Source organism: Dermacentor andersoni, chromosome 2 (genome assembly GCF_023375885.2).
Source record: "Dermacentor andersoni chromosome 2, qqDerAnde1_hic_scaffold, whole genome shotgun sequence".
NCBI lineage: Eukaryota > Metazoa > Arthropoda > Arachnida > Ixodida > Ixodidae > Dermacentor > Dermacentor andersoni.
This window is the reverse complement of record NC_092815.1, coordinates 209,363,849-209,370,577: the sequence shown is the minus strand read 5'-3', so window position 1 is coordinate 209,370,577 and position 6,729 is coordinate 209,363,849. Positions and strand designations below refer to the sequence as shown.

At 43.2% G+C, this 6,729-nt stretch overlaps 1 long non-coding RNA gene across 1 annotated transcript; it reads left to right on the top strand.

The window, feature by feature from the left end:
* Window positions 1-432: 432 nt before the first annotated feature.
* LOC140216005 (uncharacterized) lies at window positions 433-5,156 on the top strand. The gene is made up of 3 exons (XR_011892650.1): window positions 433-593; window positions 2,864-4,037; window positions 5,092-5,156. It is a non-coding gene; the product is annotated as an uncharacterized lncRNA (long non-coding RNA).
* Window positions 5,157-6,729: the final 1,573 nt, after the last annotated feature.

Here is a 6,729-nt window from a genome sequence, read left to right as displayed (position 1 = left end):
ACGAAAAAACTGTATAGGTACAGTGAACTAGAACACTATAAAAACTAGGAAGGGTACCGCAGGAGTGAAGCTGCCGGTTCACTCTTCAAAGCGTCGTTTTACTCTCGCAAAATGTCGAGGAGAGTGAAATGCATTGTTCACTCTGTCACCAAGGAGAGAGTGAAATGTGCTTTTCACTCTCCCCTTCAGAGAGAGGGAGTGAAAAGACTCTTGCGACAATAGAAAAGAGAGACTCTTGCGGCAATAGAAAACAAAACGTAGCGTAATCTTCTGCTTCAACTGCAGGTGGCTGGCCCCGAACATGGCAATGTATCATTCATGCACGCTGAGCAAAGAACACATCGTTTTGCTTCTAAGAGAACAGGCCGCCGCAGTTCAAAGGAACGCGTAGCGAGCGCTCTACTTTTTCACTCGGAGTGGCTCCACCGCGCGCGCGCGCGCTCAAGATCGCGGAACAACACAGCACTGGAGAAAGCTGATCCGTTCAGCGAGCAAAGGCCAGCCGAGGGAGATCGTGTGTCGGCCATCTCGCGTCGCCACGAAAACACGACAGTCGTTCGTCATGCCTTGGATATAACAACAAATCCTCCACGGTAAGTGAATTCTAACTTAGGTGCAAATTCTCCGTATATGTCATGCTATCGCCAGGAAGTCGTCGCTGCGCTTAGCCGACGCGATTGACAAAGGACTAGGCGTACGCGCTGTCTCTCGATGTCAATCGAAAAAGCCAGTCGTCGCGATAACTGCATGTGATTTTATCACTTTGCCGTTGTCTGTAAGAACTTTAAAAATCGCAAACGCTGCCAGAACTATGGTATGTTCAATAAGACGCCAGGCGAGAGGACGCTTAAAATGGTTAGTTCACCAGCCCGTGATTCCGAGCCTATGCGGAGCGTGATTAGCATGCGTTTTGTGTGTTTGAATTTATTCAGTTTGGCAGTCTACTGTGTACGGAACGCTGTTGAACTAAGGAATCGCGTAACAGAAGGCGTCATTTTGCTGGCAGCATGCTTTTTTTTAATAAATAAACCGCGCGCTTGACGGTGTCTCGCGCAGGGGGAATCTGCGACCACTGAAGTTACGTGCAGCACCAGTGCTAGTTAGAAACTTTGCCGCAGGCATTCAGCTGCATGCTGCAAGAGGTCAGTTGGGCGCGTTATCTTGAACTTACTGAAAACGCATGAGGAATCCATGTTTTATGCTGAAAAAAGTATAAACCCCATATAAGCGATCTTGCGCGCGGCAGCTACAAGCGACGCGACGGAGATGGCTGTCGCGTTCGCTCGTCGCCTACAAGTCGTACTCCGTGCGAGCGACGATGTTGAGCGACGCCTCCCCGGTGTTGCCGGCATGAGGGCTGCAGTCACGCGTGACACGTGCTTTAGTAATTTACGTTGATGTATTTTACTATAAAAAGTAGCATAAAATATTTCCGGAGGTCTTGCAGTACGTTCTTATCCTTGCACGTATAAAAATTGAATCATTTGCTCGTTCCGCGCGACAATCGGTAGTATTTGAGCGATGTATGTGCATCCAGTTACGGCTTCGCGCTATTGGCTAGTCGCTCATAGCACTTCTGGGCGACGAGCGACGATTTCTAGATTTCCAGAAACGAGTCATCTGTCCAAGCGACGGCCCGTTTTGTCGCTCGAAGCCGTCGCTCGTCGCCGTCGCGCACTAAATCGCTCTCACAGTGTTTATCCCTAAGACTGAACTGTTTTTGCTCATGTTGAAATGGTGTGATTATAGGTCTGGTTTTGTCTCCTGTTGCGGTTTTCGTGCACGGTGCGAAACTGAAAGGATGCTTATGGTCTACGAACTCGGTGAATTGTCGAGCAGCTAGTTACGCATCGGCATCGAATATAACGGCTGCTGTGTGGAATTACAATTGCAGGGGCGCTCTGCGCCCCTGCTTATTGTTTTGGACATGCCTGTGCATTTGCTAATATGAGTTGGCGTGTCAGAGTTATGTCATATGAACAGCTAAATCAGCCTTCCTCTGGGGGTTACAAGCGTAATGTGTGCATTTTGCTATAGCATGGCAGATCAAGATTTGTTTATCGCTTGAATGTTTTTAGTAGAGAAATAAAATATCAAAATAAAATGTTGCTTTAATTCCGTGTTACCAGTCTGTCGTACACAGAACAATAGGTTGGTGTAATGAACTAATAACTGCGGTTTAACTGCAACTTTTACATGCCTACAAGAATCTAAAATGCTAGATTTCAAACTGCAGCAGTAGTCGGGTCTGTCAAAAATGAACTCTACTGCGCACCTCATGCATGAAAATAAGTTCATGCCTTTTAGTAAGCTTAGATGCAGGCCGCAGTGAACTTGTTAGTATTGAAATGTGGGTAAGCTTGCCATAACAAGCCTTGTTGCCCTTTTTTATAGGCACATCCATATATCCATTGAGCTGAAGGACAATATTTTCATCCCTACTGAGCATCATGTTTGCAGCTATAATCCTCAAATTATGGCTTCAGCAGTGGCACAACCAGGGATGGTGCGGGGGGGGGGGGCACACTGGGCACGTGCTTAGGATGTGTCACAAGTGGTGTTTGCGATACACCAGGCTCATGACAGACCTATGACGTCTGAAAATGACCAATATTCTATTCATTAGCAGGAGTATTCTAACATTCATGAAAAACAAGGATGAACTGTGGTTTATTTGTTTTTTTGCTTAAATCTAAAAATTGAAGTTAGTTTAGCAGTTGACTGTTGCAGTCATTTGGATGTTTTGCATGCATTTCACTAGGAAGACTAAGAGCTAAGACTTTTTTATTGCCATGGCCTTGACTGTCTTGATGTTGTTTTGCACCATGCCCTTGTGTTGACTTTTGCATACGATATTTTTCAGGCACCCGCTTTATATAACGCAAGGCAGCTGCAAGGACCCGAGGATGTGAAAGAGCCAGTGCAGCGTGACTTCACGTAGTGCAGAGGAGCCAATGCCAAAAAATCAAAATACATTGGCATGTTATTTGGACAAGAAAACTAGTATGTGGGTATATTGGGTGTACCATTTGACCAAATGTCAACAAAATCAAGATACAGTATGTTACACAAAGATGAAAATTCTCACGTGCTCCAGGCAGTCATCTTAACATGGTATATTTATGTAATGTCTCTGATTGGAAAGTCAAATCAAGTATGCTCTCTGGAGACAAACACATAGCAGCAAGTGTCACTGAAAAGTTAAAAATGTGTTTTAAGAAAGCTGATTAGTTCTGAGAAGTGACTGCTTTTTGTCTTGCCTCTCAACAGATATATCCATGTGATAAAAAAATAGTGGTACAATGAAATTGCATATTTGCTTAGCGACATGATACATACTTGCAATGAGCACGGTGCCTGTGTTTACTATAAAAAGCAACAGCCCAGGCTTGGTTAGGTTAGGCCCACTACAATATGCAGGCATGGGTGATTGGCGCTTTTCTTATTTCTGTGTCGTGAGGTTTATTGACGTGCGTATAGGTGCAGTGGCACGCAGTATGGCTAGTACAAGAAAGGGGGGGGGGGCAGATATATGTAGCTCACTGTACACGACACAGGGCAAAGGAAACCCGTGTTCAGTAACTATGTTAAATGCCATGTACGTAAATTTTACAACGCTACTCGTTCGAAGCGCGCACAGGTGCATATTGAAGAAAAGTTTCCAGGGTAGATAATTTAGTTCGTAATTTACACTAATTTTGCTCTAACCATGAGACATAATAATTTGAATATACTGCACGGAAAAACCTAGAGCGAATTAAATTGTGTGTCAGCTTCGTGTGTATACATATAGTCTTTCCTATGCATTAGGTTTTTTGCGTAATGCATTAACAGTTGACAGCCTATCTTATGATGTGTACTCTGTTTACATTACAGTTGTTTATTAGTTTACTCGTTTGTTTTGCGACTGATGAAATGCCGGCATATATATATTTTCAACATTTGACATAACCCTGTATGTTTTGCAGGGACAACCCAGGACGTGCATTTCTCAGCACCCAGTCAACTGGCAAAAGTGACTCAAACACAGGCCACCAGTAAGTGGACATCAGTTGCAATTTCACATTATGCAGTTGGCGGCTGCCTTGTACGGAGGCTCTTTTTTTTAATGAGATGGTGATGTCGTTCTAATGTACATTTTGACCACAAAGGTGCGATCATGTCTCACAGAGGCATATATGGTTGCTATTCTCTGCGAGGGACGTGTTCTCGTGTTCGTGAAGCATTTGTGTTTGGCAGTATTGTCGCCCAATGAGTCGGATATAAACACTAACTCGCCACTGCCGCAAGTAGTTGCGAGAAACGCATTATGACGCTGTAAAGTTATTTCATTAATTCGAAGGAAAGTTTTGCAGCAGGAAAAAAGGTTGCTATTCCAGGTAAACATGTCTTTTTCTCACAGGTTATTTAGCCAAACTGCGGATGCATGAAATTCGTGACTTATGAATAGATTTTAATTTATTCTTTAGTAATGCTTCTAAAAGAGACTAGAAATAGCATGTGACTACCTCTGCAATCAGCAGACCATACATTTACAGTCATAAGTGGCAGTTCCATGCAGTCTGGCACTTTATATAACCTTTCCTTTCAGCAACATTGGAACTGGTGGCTGCGTTTTCAGAAGGAGAAGTGCACTTGACACTGTATATGAATGTGTGAATTCGGTTTTCTTTGTATGTGTCGGCTCACTGACAAACAGTGCAAAAATCTGTTGTACCATGAGCCTGACGACGCCTTCTGCTGCTAGAAATGCGGCACTTCGTATTTTATAGTACTGCATGACATTTAAATCAAAGCTACCACATAAAATGATCAAGAAAACTAACCGCTGTTATAGCTGTTTTCCTCAAAGAACGCTTGTCCTTTATGGGCTGTGTTAATCTGAGCTCTCCACCGATGTTTCAGTAGTATTATACCTTAGTGAGTGAGAGATTGGGGGCAATTAATCGTGTTAGTGTTTAAGTGGTGTCCTAAGTATGTGCATTTGTTCCAACAAAGTTGTCTAGATTACTTTATTGTGTAGTGTAAAGCTTATGAAGCCATCAGCAGCTACTGAGTTGCTAACACGCATATGGATTTGTCACTACACAGGTGGAACTCGGCTGTACCACTGCAGTGCTGCGGAAATTGCCTTCACCAGCGGCTTTGCAACAGCTGTTTCGCAGCATATCGGTATGTGTTAATTTATAATTATGTTGGGATGGGCTAGTATTATGGACCACTGCTACTCTGTATTGTGACAGATCCATATGATAAGGGATGTAATGGGCACAGCGAAAACCTTTGAATTTTTTACTATGGTACATAAACAGGCTCTCCTTTTCGTCACTGGAGCAGGAGAGAAGGGCATGCAGGCACTCCTGAATGTACATATATTTCAAAACATGAGAGAGACATATACACACACACACACACATACATACACACACACACAATTAAACTAAAGGCAGGGACGTTCCATCTTTCATCTTGAATTGAATTGTGCAGCGCAAAGATACAACACAGACCACAGAGAAGCACACATGTTAACAGGTTTGATACACACGTTAGTTCAACAGATTTGATACTTCAAGTGTGCTATTTTACACAAGGGGGAAGGGAAAGGGGAGAAAATCTAAAAAAAAGGTGGAGTGGAAAAAAAGGAATCGTGCCAAAAAGCATGAGAAGCATCGCGCAGCCAGGATCACCAGCAGGACATCTAAAAAGCACTCTGATAAAATTACATACAGGACAACCTTACGTATAGTTTGTTTCAATCAACTCAGATCACATGCAGCCATTACTGCAATCAAGTTCTTTCCTTATGTCATATGAAGGAATGATGTGGGCCCAAAAAACTGTTTAGAGCTGAAGGATTATGTTCCATTCTAGCCTCATTGCCTGCTTTTTTATCATATTGTTATCAGCTGCTTATGTTAGGGACAAAAAGTAAGAGTACGAACTGTTTCCCGATTCGCCATTCCACACAACATGTCTTTGTGACTATATGTACATGCAGATGATCCATAGTTGAAAAATATTCAGTACAGTAGAATCTCATTACAAGATGCACTTGGTTGTAAGAGACATCTGAAAATGGTTTGGTTGGTTTTCTGATGTTTGCCACGTTAACAATACTGTATACAAGAGACACCTTTGTTACTAAGGATGACTTTTTAAGTATTTACTACTTCGAAGGGACACAACCCAGACACATTCACTTTGTGCACCTTGTGTGCTCCGAAGGGCGTAAAGATCACACAATCCTTACACAAGTCAATCGCGCATGTCTCTTTTAGCATGAACCAGAAAAGGAGGGCAACGAGGACAGTGCAGGGCAGAAAGTGTCGGCAGTTGAAGCTGACGAGCGTCTAAGAGCACGTCAAAGGTACTGCGAGCAACAAGGCTTGCAAAGTGAAGTGTTTAAATTCCAGAAGTTGGGAAGGAAGCTAACACAATCTACAGTCACTAAAAAGCTGTGAATGTCTTCTTTAAAGGGCCCCTAAACCACCGAGGTTGAAATTTAGTTGCGGTGTTGCAGTTCTACACAATAAGGCAATGAACAGGTAGCCACGAGAATTTTTCGAAACGGTGCAGTAATAGTGGAGCTACGTGTGTTTGATTATCGAAAAGTAGTCCCCACTCATTTTACTCTTTCATCTGGTACACGCCATATGGACAGTATCGTCTTTTCCTTGCCTAGTACACCTCCAAATGTTACGGGACAGGCCAACACCAACGAGCTCTGTT